This window comes from Narcine bancroftii, chromosome 6 (genome assembly GCF_036971445.1).
Source record: "Narcine bancroftii isolate sNarBan1 chromosome 6, sNarBan1.hap1, whole genome shotgun sequence".
Classification (NCBI taxonomy): Eukaryota; Metazoa; Chordata; class Chondrichthyes; order Torpediniformes; family Narcinidae; genus Narcine; species Narcine bancroftii.
In genome coordinates, this window is record NC_091474.1 from 188113461 (window position 1) to 188130367 (window position 16907).

The following is a 16907-nucleotide window of genomic DNA, read 5'->3' on the forward strand; positions in this document are numbered from 1 at the left end:
CGCAAATGCTTCGTTACCTTCAATGTGTTTATCCTGTTCTTCTAAGGGGTTTTGAAAAGAATTCAGTTTGGCATCCATCTGCTTGAATTGTTGTACTTCATCAGAGGATTCTTTTCTATGTTGTCGAACCAAATCCATGATAGACTCCAAAGATGCAGGAGGGTCCTCTTCTTTTCTCCTTATATCCACATTAAAGACAGTTACAGGCATTAATCCAGTTAAATTCAGTAAGCAATGTGCAGTTTAAGAATAAAGATTTAAAAAGGTTGAAAACAGTAAGGTAAATTGCCTGCCACATTGACCACCGCCAGTGGGCTGATATCGCCTCAAACCGTGCATCTTGGCGCCTCACAGTTTGGCGGGCAGCAGCCTCCTTTGAAGAAGACCGCAGAGCCCACCTCACTGACAAAAGGCAAAGGAGGAAAAACCCAACACCCATCCCCAACCAACCAATTTTCCCCTGCAGCCGCTGCAACCGTGTCTGCCTGTCCCGCATCGGACTTGTCAGCCACAAACGAGCCTGCAGCTGACGTGGACTTTTTACCCCCTCCATAAATCTTCGTCCGCGAAGCCAAGCCAAAGAAGAAGAAGAAATTGGAGCAACTTCAAAAAGCTGCAACTCCATCAACAATTAGCAGGAAGTCCCCAGGAACCTCATATTCACGATTAGGCTCTTTCTGTTGCAGCTATTGAAGAATCATAGAAACATAGAAACGTAGAAGATAGGAGCAGGAGTAGGTCATTCGACCCTTCTCCGCCATTCAACGAGATCATGGCTGATCTTAAAGTTCAGTACCCTGTCCCCACCTTCTCTCCGTAACCTTTAATACCCTAAATACACCTGCCTTACTAATCACAAATGCATTAATGTCATGGATCGCACATGCACCAATAAAAATCTCAATTGCCCGTCTCTCACCAGACGATGGACAAAGACTCCTTTTCTGTAACTCCTTGGATTGGATCTTGATTTTACTTCAGTACCTGTTGTGTAACGATGTGGAAGGAAAGTTTCGTCTGCATCTGTGATCAAGGAGACTGAACAATATTTGAAATCAGGCTCTATTGTCACATTCGCTTCCATGTACAGTTCCTAAAAGTGGTCACAAATCATCACTGCACTGGGCTGCCTTGGTTGGCTTATTCCATTTGCACTACATAAATCTTGAACCTATCTCAAAACTCAGCAGCTGGAAAATCTGCACCTATTAGCCCTGAAAGAGCACCCACTGTGTTTTAGGTAGGGTTTTTTTTAAATCAAAACTGACAGAAAATAATCTGATTTCTTTTAATTTTGTGTTTGTAAGATGCTGGTGTAGTTGGACAAGCAATGGCAATTTGAATAAAGTTAAAGATCACAATATTTGGATTGCGTCTCATGTGACTCTGATCTTTGTTCCCTATTTACACTTCTCAGTGCACTGGCTGTAACAAACAGCAAGTACTATATAATCCCAGGACAAAAATTTGGCAATTGTGTCTCTTCCAAGTAGCAAAACAAATAGAGAAAATGGGGCGATAAGTTTAGAGGTGCTGATGGTGTAGTTTGGTTGTACAACTAATTTCATAGCCAGTCTTAGAACTTTGTTATATACACAAGGCATCAGTCTGAGAGAAACAGCACATTCACTTTAGATCTAAACAAGGACAAGTTTCTGCAGCTACCCTGACTGATTTTTTTTTCTTCAGTATTATACTTTGATTTCTTGATATTTACTGTTTCACGGAATAATGCAGTTAACTACCAAGAGGGAGCTACTGACTGGAGATTATAGAAATGTATTTTTAGCTTCAAGGTGTCCTACAAACAGAAACTAGATTATAACAATAATCATTTGGACACAGGATCTTGTCCTAGTTGTGTTAATGGAAGATAAGGAGCACGTCACAGATGAACAGCCAAGGAAGGTTCACCTTCATTTCATTTCATTAAATGGGACTGCCATTAAAAAAAATCTCAGCAACTTAGTGGTGGCTACATTACTTTCTTGTGGACCCCTAAATTGCTCTAATCCACTCCTTGTTTTAAGAGTATGAAGTGAGAAATGTGTTAATGTCTTCACTAATATCCAATTAAGATAATGGCGAAAATATGCAGGCAACCCTAATGAAGAGTTGCTGGAGGAACTCATTAGTTCAGACAGCATCCATGGGTAGAAATGGTCATTATCATTTCAGGTTGTGTTCCTTTATCTCAAGACTAAAGTGAAGAGGCTGATATACATAATACCATTCCCTTCCCTTTTGTCTTGAATGAAGGCTGTAGACCCGAAACATTTCTACTTACAGACGGCATCTGGCTAGCAGAGCTCCTCCAGCAATTCTCCATTTGCTCAAGATTCCAGCCTCTGCAAGTTTTGTGTTTCTCTAAGCATCATGAACCATTTTAAAACTAACATAGCAACCTAGGGCGGAAGAAATGCCTGACAAGGAGCTGAATTTACCAGGTTGCCTTCCATACATAGTACTAGTTCACTTCATGCTTTCTGTAAAAAAAAAACCTGAAATTACTGTTCCTGTTTCATGAGAATTCTAATCGTCCAGTTATTGCATTGTCTGATACAACAACCTATTTTATGCTAGATGTAGCTCCCGCTACTTGAGTTTCACTAAGGGGAAACAGCATTTTATCAGCATTCTCTTCTGTGTTGGTGCCTCATTATTTCTGTGATCTGGAACTGAAACTTTTATGCATCTTTTGCAAGTTATAAATACTTTGAACTTTGTTATCAGAAGCAATGCATAAATTATGGATCTCTTTGACTCTTCAAAGAATTTTACCTCATTAAAAGCCATCACTGGAATATGATAAAATTTAACCCTTTTAAAAAGAAACTGGGTGAATATCAGTTGAAAAATTAGGATTTGATTCAGTGGCTAACTCCACACTTGCAATGTTAAATGATACAGAAAAGAGAAGCTAAAGATTCAGTAATCACTATGTACTGAAAAAAAATCAGACCTAATATTGATCTTAAAGTCATCAGCTGCATGAGTGATCAGTAATCTAGACCTAAGGATTCCATTCTAAATTGTTGTCCATTTTTGCCATGGAAGTTGCAAGTTTGCTGCACTTATCTAAAACACCTCTCTTGGATGTTGACATGGTGCACCAACTTCCTCCTGACTCTGTGGATTTGTTCACTTTGCTCTCTTGGCCACATTGTAATTATAGAGGTTTCGTGTTTCTGAGGGGCTCCACCAGCATACAAAAAAATGTGATGGGTGTAGACCATCGGGCCTTTTAATCTGGTCATAATTGATCAATACTGGCCTCAACTCTTCTGTGACATTTCTCCATACCTCTCTATCCTTCGATCTATTTGTCCAACTTCACTTAGAACGCTTCTATGATCCAGTTTTCACTCTGCTGGGGGAAGAGAATTTCAGAGATTCACCACCCTCTATAAGAAGAAATTTCCACATTCTTAAATGACTCGCCATTTTGTAGTTATGAACTAACTCTTGCTACTCCCTTGGGTTTAAAGCAGCCCATTATCTACCATGTCAAATTCCCTTAAGATCTTATATATTTGATTAAGATCACCCCTCATTTTCTTAAAGTCTAAGGTATACAGACAAAACTATTGGATCCTACTTGGAAGAACAATCCTCTCATCCCAGGAATTAGCATGGTGAATTTTCTTTATTCTGCCTATAATTCTATGTTTTTTAGGTAAGGAAACCAAAACTGCACACAATATTCCTGGTGAGGTATTGCCAACACCCTGTACCCATTGCAACAAAATCTCCCAATTAAACTTCAATCATTCTGTAAATGGTGCCACGGTCAGTGTAGCAGTTAGTACAATGTTATTAATATGCCAGGTAGGAATCCAGTTTGTAAGTTGGCCCTGTGTCTTTGTGGGCTTCCTCCACGAACTCCAATTTCCTCCCACCCTTCAAAAAAAAGCATACTGGGTTTGTAAATTAATTGGTGTATTTGAGTGACACGGGCTCTTAGGCTGAAAGGGCTGGTTACCATGCTGTATCTCGCAATTAACTTAAATTAATTAAAATGCCACTGTTGCGGCCTGTGACCCGCTCCGTGGGCGGACACAAGAAACAGCCGTCAAACACAATGATCGACCAAACAGCACGCAGGATGAGATGCCTGGGCCCATAGGCTACAAGAATAGCAGTCAAATCGACTAATTACTGCCAGCGGATCACAGGGGGTCCAGTTTGGGCCTGCGCATCTGGGACAGCCAGTGGGAAGCCACATCCAGGAGGTGACACAGCTGGTTGCCTATAAAAGGCAGAGCTGCAGCCCAATAAAGTCAGTGTCGATTACACTCTCTTCGCATGAGAGTCTTCTTTCTTCAACCTTGAGCTACAACCACATTATACCTTGAGCTATAACCATAGTGACCCTGCTACACCATTTACCTTAACCACTTGTCGAATCTGACTGCTAGCCTTTTGTAATTTATGCACTAGAACACTGGATCCTTCTGTACTATATACATCTGCAGTCTCTCTGTTTCAATAATTATCTGCCTTTTGACGTCTGACCAAAGTAAATGTCCTCATATTTCCCCACATTAAACTCTATTAATCTGTCTTTTGCCCATTCAATCAATCTATCCCTATCCTGTTCCAGAATCAACTACAACATGCCAGTTGATCTATTTTTGTATCATAAACAAATTTGGAAACCTTATTTCAGGTTATTAGCATAAATATCAAACTATTGTGACCAAGAACTGATCACTGCAGTACCCCAATAATCAACTTTCTCAAGACAAAAAAAGTCCTGTTTACTCCCTCTCTTAAATATTTTTATTGAGTTTAACATATAAACTTACATACAAAATTTTAAAGAAAACACATAACAAAACATCTCATATACATACAAGAACAAAAAATGAATGGAACTACATTAGACAGTTCCTTAATCCACATGAGAAACAAGTTATTGAATTAAGCTATGATAACCATGTTGAAATTCATATTTTCCAAATTAATCCAAATAAAAAAGATAAGAAAAAATAGCAAACATAAAAAACTACTAAAAATTAAATCTAATCTATCCCCTCCCTCTAATCAACGTAACATCAGACAGAGAATCTCCAGATCATTCAAAATTCTTAATTCTTCCAATCATGAAATTATTCTATAAATGGGGCCCATATCTTTATAAATTGAAACTTTCTATCTTTAATGTTGCATCTTTTTTTCTCTAAGCTTAAATAGGACATTATTTCATGTAACCACTGCGTATGGGGAGGAGAAGAGTCATCTTTCCATTTCAATAAAATTGCTTGCCTGGCTATCAGCATGGTAAAGGCTAAAACTTTTTTGTTTATTCCAACCTTCTGTTTTTTCATGAGACAATCAGATTTCAACCCATTCCAACACACTTCATCTAATACCACAAGCTTTTTATTTATACACCATCCTGCAATGTGGCACTTTGTCAAATGCTTTTCAGAAATCTAAATCCATTACACCTACAGGTTTTCCTTTCTCAACTGTCACTACATCTTCAAAGAATATAAGCAAATTTTTCAAACCTGATTTACCTCACATAAAACCACATTTACCAAGTTTAATATGATTTATAATTTCCAAATAATTAGCATTTCCTCTTTGAATGTTGGCACTATTACAGGCCAATAATAGCTGTTAAGATAACTGGTTAGGCCCCTGCCCTCTTGCCTTTTTCCTTTGTTGAACTACAGCGTCTCATTGGCCATTCTCCAATCTTCTGGTGCCTTCTCCAAGTTTATGAGTTGTGAAAATGTTCAGCCAGTGGGTCCCTGCTACCATCTTCTCTGTTACTTGTCTCACACTGCCAGAATTCACTCCAGCATACCAGTCGTGTAGCCAGGTTTTGATGTTAGGGGGAGCGAGAGCCCATTAAAAAAGGCACCAAAGTGGTGCGCTTGTGTGCGCGCGCACACCCATTTTACAGCCAGCCCATCCACAAGGCATACAACTTTAAATTCATTATATATTTATTGTGTATTGAACAAAGCAATTACAACAGCCTCTTTCATCTAGACTTCATTCGAGCAAAGCTCAGAGTATTGTCAGGAATCTTTCCACCTCTGCTCTAAGCCCTACCCACGCTCTCCCATATAAGGTTCCACTCTCCTCACTCCCCAACCCACCCACCCATCCTCCATCCCTCTTTCTCTCCCTCCAGCCCCTTTATTCTCTCTTGCCTTCCATTTTTTTCATATCCTCTCTCCTCTCCAGTCATTGCCAACACCTCACCTGTCTCTCCTCCCTCCCCAACCCACCCACCCCCCTCCTCCATCCCTTCCTTCTGTCCCACTAAGCAAGCCTACACATGCCCAAATATCGAGAAAATTACAATCATTTTATCTGCACTGGAACACCAAAAGACATAATGTGGCTCGTTTAGTCTTGATTGGAGTAAATCTTCAGCTATTGTATTTCAACTGACCACTGAATCCAGTACTTGCCTTGACTGCATACACGTTATTCTTAGGGTGTTTTTTTCAAACCAGGTACACTTTTCCGAATACGCCATGGCTGTTGGATTTTGATAATAACAAAATCCTCGATGCTGGGAGCTCCCAGCACCTTGATTGCCTTCACATTCTTGTATGGGGTGGCAGGATTTGCTTCATTGGTGCTGGGAACCTCCATCTCCCAATTGGATCCCACAAACCTTTCCCCGCCATTCCAACGGATCATGGGTCATCCTACAATTGAACACTGGAGCCCATCTTGCGGTTCACCATGCGGCTACACTTCAAAGGAGGAAAAACCCAACACCCAACCCCAACCAACCAATTTTCCCCTGCAACCGCTGCAACCGTATCTGCCTGTCCTGCATCGGACTTATCAGCCACAAACGAGCCTGCAGCTGACGTGGACATTTACCCCTCCATAAATCTTCGTCCGCAAAGCCAAGCCAAAGAAAGACACTTCAAAATTTTTTTCAAAAGTTCTGCTGGGGTCCTTTATCAAACAATTTAATTATCACAAGATTACAAAAAAAGGAACAGAAGCATGCCATTTGGCCCATCAAGTCTGCTCCATTATGGTTGACTTTGTACTTCAATATGATATCGGTACCAAATGTTAATAATGGAATGTCCTTTAAGAATGTTCATTATTACTTTGATTTCATTTGTCAAAGATTTGTCGTTAGTTCTGTGCTTTTTTGAGAAGTGTGATCAGGCACGGCTGAAGCTATTTCATTGGGTCCTGAGGACAGGCTTGCCAGCAGCTGGAGATAGTGTTACCAATTACCAGTGTATCTAGTTAAACTTCCACGATAGTACAGCACATCAGCTATTTTATTTACAATAAATGACCATAGTTTTCCATAGGGTCCACAACACAATTTTTCTTTTAGTGTGGCTGTTTATCAAACAGAGCTAGACTGAAATCTTGTATAAATCTAGCACAATGATTATTTGAAAAATATCTCCTTTGGATAATTTTCTGAGTTCGGTCGAGTCGGTGCCGCTTGATGTGATTGTCACTCGTCCTTTTACTCCCACACCACTCCTCACTCTTTAGGTCACAGAAATGCCAGGGTGGGCTTGGAAACTGACATCCTTGTTTCTTCCATGAGTTAAAGGTATCCATAGAGCTCTGTGTGGTTATTTTCATGTCCTGCTTTAACAATCAGGGATTGAGTTGTGTACCGAGATTGTGATGAAATGTTACTTGTTACCATCTCCAGGATCCAAAGGGTGCAATGTCTGGTTATTTTATTCTAGTTGGAGCACCGCTTATCATCAGATAGAGTGCTGCAACAGCAGATTGATAATCGCTACCAGGATTTTAAAAAAGGAAAGATCAAATATTTATACTTGTGATTTGATTTTTTTAAAAACAAAGCTTCCATAAATTGCAATATTTGCAACATTCTTTTAAAATAGTAGATCCAGTACTAAACTAAAGAACATTTATAATGCCCCACTATGTTTTCAACACCACTTTAAGAAAAGAATGATAAAGTTACGTTACAACTGGTATATAACACTGAATGGCGAGTGTGTTTGTTTTCATTATCTGGTCCATTCATGAGGAAGGGTGGGAAGGAGTTTGGCACGGATGGAAAGGTGTGAATGCAGTGCAGGAGAGCCATGGGGTTGGGGGCGCTGCTGGGCTGAAAAGTCGGGGGAGCAATCACTTCCATAGCTACACCCCTGAAGCATGTATAACAAAGTAGCAAAGAACCATCGACACCAAAGGCACGAATCTTAGAATCATAAAAATGCACAGTAAAGAGGCTATTCAGCTATTCATGCCCGAACTCGCCAAAAATGTAATCCCACTGTGCAGTCTTGGGCAGAAGCCCTGACTATATATCTTGATTTTTTTTCATCATATAAGATGAGAAGCTATGTTGCCTCCATGCTGGTTTACTGAGTAATTCAATTCTTTCAGGGATTTCCCCTGTAATCTATTCTTCCAGTGTTCCCATCATTTTCCCTCAGATCTACAGCTCACTTACACACTGTAGCAATATACTGTGCCTTATTAACCTACCAACATGTCCAACTTTGAGAAGGAAATCAAAGCAGTGGAAATGCAGACAGTCACGGGGAGAACATGCAACCTCCACACATACAGCATTCAATGTCAGGATTGGACTGGCAGTTTGGTGGGAGGGGGGGGGGTGTCAGTCCAGCATCAATTCAGTAATAGATCTCTTCCCAAGCTGTCTTCAATTCTGAGCAACTGTCATTTATCAAGAATCTTCAGAAGAAATTTAATCTCAAATATTGGTGAGTGGATAAGGTGAAAGGTTAACAAACTAGTTAGAAATTAAATCTGCCTTGTACTTCTGATTTTAATGCAAGCAGGATAAGGTGAGAAAGCATGACCTGATGTGCAGGAGTTGGGTTGTAATTAAGATAAGCATTTTAATTACAATTTAATTCTATCTTTAACCTTTCCTGGCTGTGTTTCCCTGGCTTTGAGATACTTACAGATGACAAAAGAATATAGAAACAGGAAAAGTCTGCTTATCTTCAGTCAGCACAGACATTCAGTGACTTTGTGAACTAATCTCAAACCTAATTCCATCTTCCTCGTGTCTCTTCGTACTATTTAGTTAATTAAAGGTAGTACAGTGAGAAGGGTCCTTCCACAACTAGTCTAACAGGGTCAACTTGAATATTTATACAGCTGTGTAAAGTTGATGGACAAGAGAACAATTTCAGACCACAGAGTTACAATGAAAAGGATCAATTAATTCAAAACAGGGGCAGCATGAGAGTAATGCTGTGGAGGTTCTTTCATGAGCCCAATAGCTGCAGGGAAGAAACAGTCTTTCAACCTATAAAATGCACCATTTTCAGACTTAAGCTGAACAATTAACATTGCACAATTGCTTTTTGTGAAAAAACACTTCAAATTTCCACCTCATTATTTAACCATTGTTTAGCTACATCAGCTCTGACTAATATGTCCTTCCCAAAATGCATCTTCAAGAACATCGTACAGTTTTATAAAGCAATGGATTCCAAATTAGACATTATTATTAAGATATCCTCAATATTCTGCAAAATATCATTTCAAATCTTTGAGAAAAAAATACAGTAAAATCCCTATTATTCTAAATTCAAGCAACCAGCCAAAAAAAAATCACAGAAAATAAATAGGTAAAAAAATAGACATTATTATTAAGATATCCTCAATATTCTGCAAAATGTCATTTAAAATCAATGGGAAAAAATACAGTAAAATTTCTATTATCCAGAATTCAAGCAACCAGTAGCTTCAAGCATTCTGCAAAAAAACCCAGAAAATAAATAGGTAAAAATAAATACAAAAGTTTAAAATTGGTGCCCCCTAGCATTTAGTTCACTCATCATGTAACATGCTATCTCAAGCAACCAGAAAATTTACTTATCTGGCATCTATCAATTCCCATAGGTGCCAGATACCAGTGGTTTTGCTGTATCCTGAACATGGAGATTGGCTGCTCTGAAATGATCCTGTTTTTTTTTTCATTGTGAGTTTTCCTTGGTGTATCCCACTTACTGATCATTGGGGTCTGTGGTAATACAACATCCATACAGCAAACATGAATGCCAAGCAGTTACTCAATTTGTCAGCTGTTTTCTTATTTTCATCTCTTTGAAAGGTTTGGCGTCCTTCATGAGGTATGGAGTTAAACCTTGAGGCTGACACAGTGCTTTGTAAAGACTTAGATGAATTTCCCTGCTGTTGTTCTCCAAGCTGTAACATATAAACATAGCTTATTGAATGGCTTCGCTCACTGAAATTCATTTTTTTTCCAGTCAATTGCTCCCAGACATTAGCAAAACATATAGGTGAAATTGTGTTCTTTGTCACTCATTGGATTCAAAGGGAACTGCAGACATTAGTTTAGCAGAATTAATCTTCCCTTCCTTTGCCCACACAGAATATCAGTCACCCAGAACACATACTTCTCTCTCGCAACAATGGAGCATCTATTGCTCAAATTACTGTACATTTTCTAAAATGTTGAACTCCTTTCACTCTTCCTGGTCAATTTCTAAAATTCCACTCACAATCATTATCTTACCTACATTTTCTCTAAGCATTAAATTGAGAAATATTTGATTTCTTCTTGAACTAAATTTATGAATCAATCAGTGGGAACTGCATTTTTATAATTAGCTGTAATACAGCAAGGTTAGCACTACTGAAATTAGAAGAATTCCTGGGATAAATGTTCCTCCAAATTCCTAACTTAGCAGTTGAATTAAAATCACCATGCCTATTGCAGCAATGTATCATCCAATTACTTGAAGGCAGGGCAGAGAATATGGTATCACAGAAAAAGTCAAATGGTCAACAACTGTTGACAACTAACAGTTAATTTACTCAGAAAATAAAGTCCATTAAAATAACGAAGGAGGCACAATTTGGGGCAGAAATACAGTGTTCCCCACATAAAATCAGTTTTTGGCAGAAATTTGGATTCCGAGGTGAATAATTATGTGCATAAATCAATTTCAGTCATTTAGGCTTTTAACTGACAGTGACATTAGTTGGTCATCCATCTGGGAAGAGCATTACCTTTATATCCAGCATTGGGCAAACAAGAACCATGGTGCTGACAATGGAGGTCTATTGCCCATAACTCATGATTAATGAACGGGCTGTTTGAAGTTTATAGGAACAATTTATTAGTAAATAGATTAAGGCTATTTCTTCCTTCAGATTATGATCAGACCTAAAATTTTCTTGCTTTATTCCAGATTATCAACATGTTTGTGTGGCTTTTTAAAATTTGTATTTGACTGTTGGTTTATGGGAAAGATTACGTGATTCCAGTTGTTTTTTCAGTATTCTCTGATAAATAGCTGTCATTTATATTTGAACTTTTTTCCTCCAAATTTAAACCTTACCTGTATGGCTTTATGGTGTGGTTTCCCTGTCTTTCATGTCACATAAAATTCTTTCTAAACCAAAAGATGAATGTATTTTCCTTGTACATAAGTGGGCAGGGCAGCTACATCTTTACTACAATTTCTGTTTTGAACTCCAGCATTTCTGACTTTTAAAAAAATCTCTGTTATTTACAGCATCTAAAAATGTATGTTCTTCATTAGCATTGTAAATGTTGTCATGGATTGGTTAACTTGAGGTCTCCACTTCATTGGTTGTAATGTGGTTGCTGGGAAACATTGGCTGTGAAAAAGGTCTCTCCAGCATGCATCTAACACGAGGGAAATTGTCAGCTTATATAATAAATATTCTCTGCAATGCCCACACACATATTCATGAAGAAAAGTTATGAAATTATCAGTGAAAATAAAAAAAGATGCAGAACCTAGAAATATGATATACAAAGAGAAAATGCTAGGACTTTGTGATGAAAGGTCTTTAACCTGCAAGCTTAGCTCTCCTTCTTCACAGATCCTGCCTGATGTTCCAAGTATAGCCAGCCTTTCCTATTGTTATGTATTAATCATATCTGCCAATTGATCAATCTAGCTTGTGATTAAAATGGTTTACTAATATAGACACAGAGTTATCCTTGTGGGTATATTGGACTTGATAGCTTATTATGAGTCAATGTTTTCCAAACAAGGGTTCAGATGGACAACTATTTGCTGAAAATTATAAATGGAAGTTCTTCCTGATGGCAGAAGGCACTGTACAATCTGGAAACTCAAAATGGCCTTCTTTAATTTTGGCCATTGTGCAAGATTCAGAATATTTACCAATTCCCACCGTCTGATCCTCAAATTGTTCTCTGCCTCTCTATCTCCTTCCACAGGGATATTTGTGCAGTTGGACCATCAGTTGTGTGCAGACATGATTAAAGCAGTGTCCAGCAGTGCCAACCTCTTCCTTTCCTTACTTTTGGCTAATTTCAAAGCTCCAATCTCAAAAATAATTGTTGTTAATAGGATTAACTTCTATGTCACTTTAAATTTTAATTTCACCCTTGAATGGAAAACAAATTATTGGCAATCGTTTTGACTAAGGTTCAAAAAAATCTAGATTCAATGACAGAAATCTATCAATATCAACAAATTAGACAAACAATGAAATAGTGTTGCCCTCAGGATCAGTAGTTTCTGTACATTGTTACAGGTAAACCCCTACTTATGATGAGGTTTGGTTCCATAAAGTGAAATTATCGCAAGTCAACGTTTACCTGTGCAGGGGACTTCAGCCTCCCAGCAGCAGCGGGGACTTCTGCTTCCCAGCGGCAGAGGGAGGCCGACATCCTCACTCCTGCCAGGAACTCAAGATGGCACCTGGTAATTAGTGGCAGTGGCATCACTTTGCAAACTGCGTTGTGATTTGGAACTCATGCACAGATTGCCATCGCTCTCTCTCGCTCTTCAGTCTCTCCCTCCCCAATAATGGTAATCTCGCATTCATTCCAAAATTTCTTTTTTTAAAAACAGCGTTGGGTCTGACAAAGCATGATTAGGAAGCGACCTGTGTGCACTGATTGGACAGAAGCATTTCCTTCAGAGAAGGAAAAGCATCCACATTAATACAAGTAGACCCTGACTTACCTTTATTCAAAACAGATTTTGATCATCGTAACTTCGAAATATCATAAATTGGAATATTGTAAGTCAGGTCCTATCTCTATAGGAATTGAGAAGCAGAACATAGTTTGTGAAATATCCAAAAATATATTATTTCAGTAAGACGCCACATAAATTATATTCTTTCCATAAACTCTCATCATCCACACAATAGAAATGCTAATTACCATGGAAGGATTTGGAGAGATAATAAAATATTTGTCAAATGAGTCCCTTGCATGAAACAAATGCAGAAAATGCCACAAACTGGGTCATTGCCTGAAAGAGGAATAAAATTGCAACAATAGAAAGATCATTAACAGAAGAAATACATCTCTCAAAATGTTTATCTGCCCTTTTTCGATGGATGCCTCTTGCAGCAGTGATCATTTTTAAATCCAATTCTTTTGGAAAGATGCTTCAAAGGAATTGAATTACACTGTGATTTCAAACCTCTGCTGTATTCTCAATTTTCCATCATTTCCAATTTAAAACTAATTGATAAGTTTTCTGTGAAGCATCTGTTCATGATTCCATCATCTTATTTGTCATTTCCCATCATCCATCCTCTGATGGAGGCATGGGATGGATAGAATGACTCTTGCCCTTTCAGTGATCACTTACAGTTCTTTTCCCAATGGGAAATGGACTGATCAATTTTCCCTGTTAATCATACAAGTGAGTGGACAAGATTTGAAAAAAAAGTGGAGGTTGTTCTTGGGATTCAGACAATATATTATTTTTAAGGTATGTAGTCGGCGTGGGAAGTGACAAAACAAGGGTCAAATAAATTGTGGCTTAGTTCTTTGATTATAGAATCCTCATCAGATCCTATTGTTAATATACAGATGAAATTATTATTGCGAGATGAATAGTATGACAGGGTAGAGCTCTGGACCACCCATTCTTAATGGGGACATTATGCCACCCCACCTCCCACCCAAGGCCAAAGTACATTTAAAGGGGCCACAGACTGAAATCATATGATAGTCGGTAGGAGAGAACCACAGAAAAAAACTAACTAAACTTGACTGCTTCCCAAGGAAAGGGGCTCATAAACTTCGAGCAAAGTCCTAAGGGGGCCATAGCCAAAAGAAAAAGGTTGAGAATGGCTGTTCTAAACTTTTGGAAAATGGTATACTGTATATTCAAACCAGAGGCCAATCGAATCTAAATGAAACCCAAGGGTACAGAGACTACGGCTGAGTATAACATTGAGCAAAAGCTTACCCATGCAGCCTGTGATAGTACAGATTCTATCACCAATGAGTAAATATGTATATATTGTGGTATAGGATGGTTGTGATTAGCTGACAGTGTAGCCACGCCTAGCCAGACCCAGATCATTCTAGACTGGTCGACCTACATGTGATATGCTCCAGTCTTCTAGTTAATAAAAGCCTTGGTTTGGACCAAACAAAAGTTCTCAAAGAATGAAGCGTATGCTGTGACCAAAAAGCCTCAACATCGACCCGCAGTTGGCTACAGCTCCGAATGACTTTAAGCTCTGGGTGAGGTGTTTTGAAGCTTACCTACAACTCTCTGACCCTGCCATGGTGGAGGACAGCCATCGACTACTAGTATTGATGTCTATGGTGTCCCCAAGAGTCTATGAGAGCATCCAGGACGCAGCCACTTATGCCTCAGCCATGAAGGTGTTGAAAGGAATCTACGAGCGACCAGTAAACAGGGTCTACGCCTGGTACAAACTAGCGACCAGGAGGCAACTGCCCGGTGAATCCTGTAGAGCTTATAGCCAAGCACTAAGGGCACTGGGCAGAGCCTGTGCCTGCTCAGACAGAACTGCTGCTGAGACCACCAACGATCTCATTCGAGATGCTTACGTGGCTGGGGTCTGATCGAATGAGGTGAGGTAGCACCTGCTAGGGCATGGGGGAGAAAATCGAGAGGACGTGATCCAGATTACAGAGACAATGGAGGATGTGGTCTTAAGTATGGACGCTTACTCTCAGGGTTGGACCCCATGCTATGAAGTGAGTAGGATGCCCTCCCTCAACCCTTCTACCCCACAGCCAACCGATGGCGTATCGGCCGCCGCTACACTGCCTGATGCAACCCTGAAGTGCTACTTCTGCGGGAGGGACAAGCACAGCAGGTCCCAGTGTCCGGCGAGGAAACCAAGGTGCCAGAAGTGCCTTAAAAATGGCGACTTTACTGTAGCCTGCCACTCCAAAATGGCCATCGTCAAACACAGCGCCTCATGTGAGGCCCAACCATCACCCTCCCATTCAAATATCTCTTCTTCAGAGCTCTCGTCCAATGAGAGCGAAGGCTCCATCACACGGCAGCGCCTGATGTCACGGGGCAGGCGCCAAGTGCGGAAGGTACAACCCACCTTCACCGCGATGACGTTGGCCTACTTGGAGCTCCCACACAGAGCAACAACTCCCCAGGCCCCAGCCCAGACTTCAATGACCACTGCCGCCGCCATCGCCACTACCGACACTGCCGACCAGAGACCTGCAGCTGTGGCCGCCACTACCGCAGCTACCAATGCTGCCAACCAGGGACCTGCCACCACCAATGCTGCCGACCAGGGACCCGCCACCACATACGCTGCTAACCATGTACCTGCCGCTGCAGCTGCCGCTACCGCCTCCACCGACGCTGCCAACCTGATACCTGCCGCCACTACTGACGCTACCAACCCGGTACCCATCGCTGTTACTGCCACCGACTGCCCAACTAACCATCCCACCATTGATGACTGCAAGTAGCGAACCCTAGCACTTACCGTTGGCTGGCTGACACCCCCAGCAGGCTGCAGGAGGCAACTGCCTGGTGAGTCCTGTAGAACAGGATGGTCTCAGACTGCAGCCTCAGCTCCTCGATGCTGACAGCTCCAGCCCAACTACTTCTGTGAGGTCACCACACACACACATAGTGCACTTCAGGCCCGACGCTGCGTGACATCATCACGTAAGACTCCACTGTTCCCAGCACAGGTCACTGCATCAGTAACCCTAGACCAGGACTGCCCCCATCCCCTTACAAAAGCAATGGAACTGATTAAAGTGCATGGACACCATACCAATTGCTTATTTGACTCGGGGTCAACCGAGAGTTTTATCCGTCCAGACCTGGCCCACCATTGCGGACGATTATTATCCCCACTGACCAGAGGATTTCATTGGCGACCAGGTCGCACTCGACTGGAGTAAAGGGGTATTGCATGGTGACCCTGAAAGTCCAGGGCATCACATTTACTAATTTTAAACTATTAGTCCTCCCCCATCTGTGTGCTCCCATATTGCTGGGACTTGATTTTCAGTGCCAGTTCCGAACTGTTTCCCTGCACTATGAGGGGCCCCACTCCCCACTCTCTGTCTGTAACCACTCCACCCTGGAGGCCTCCTGTCAGCGACAGCCCACACCACCAGCCCCTGCTCCCCGGTGCCCCACTTGTAGCCTCTCCACCCTCCGGGTCGCTCCTCCAGCACTCTTTGCAAACCTCACCCCTTGCTGGAAACCAGTAGCCACCAAAAGCCGGCAGCATAGTTATGAAGACAGGAAATTCATCACAAGCAAGCTGCGCAGACTGCTGGACGAGGGCATTATCAAACCCAGCTCAAATCCCTGGAGGGCCCAGGTAGTGGTGGTTAAAAATGGGGAGAAGCCACGGATGGTGGTTGACTACAGCCAGACAGTCAACCGCTTCACCCTTCTGGATGTGCACCCCCTCCCACGGATCACAGATGTGGTGAATCAGATTGCCCAATACCGTGTGTTCTCCACCACTGACTTACGTTTGGCCTATCACCAGCTCCCGATCCACCGAGAAGACCGACTTTTCACGGCCTTTGAAGTGAACGGACTGCTGTATCAATTACTCAGGGTACCCTTTGGGGTCTCGAATGGTGTTGCGGTTTTCCAGTGGGAAATGGACCGGATGGCAGACCAGAA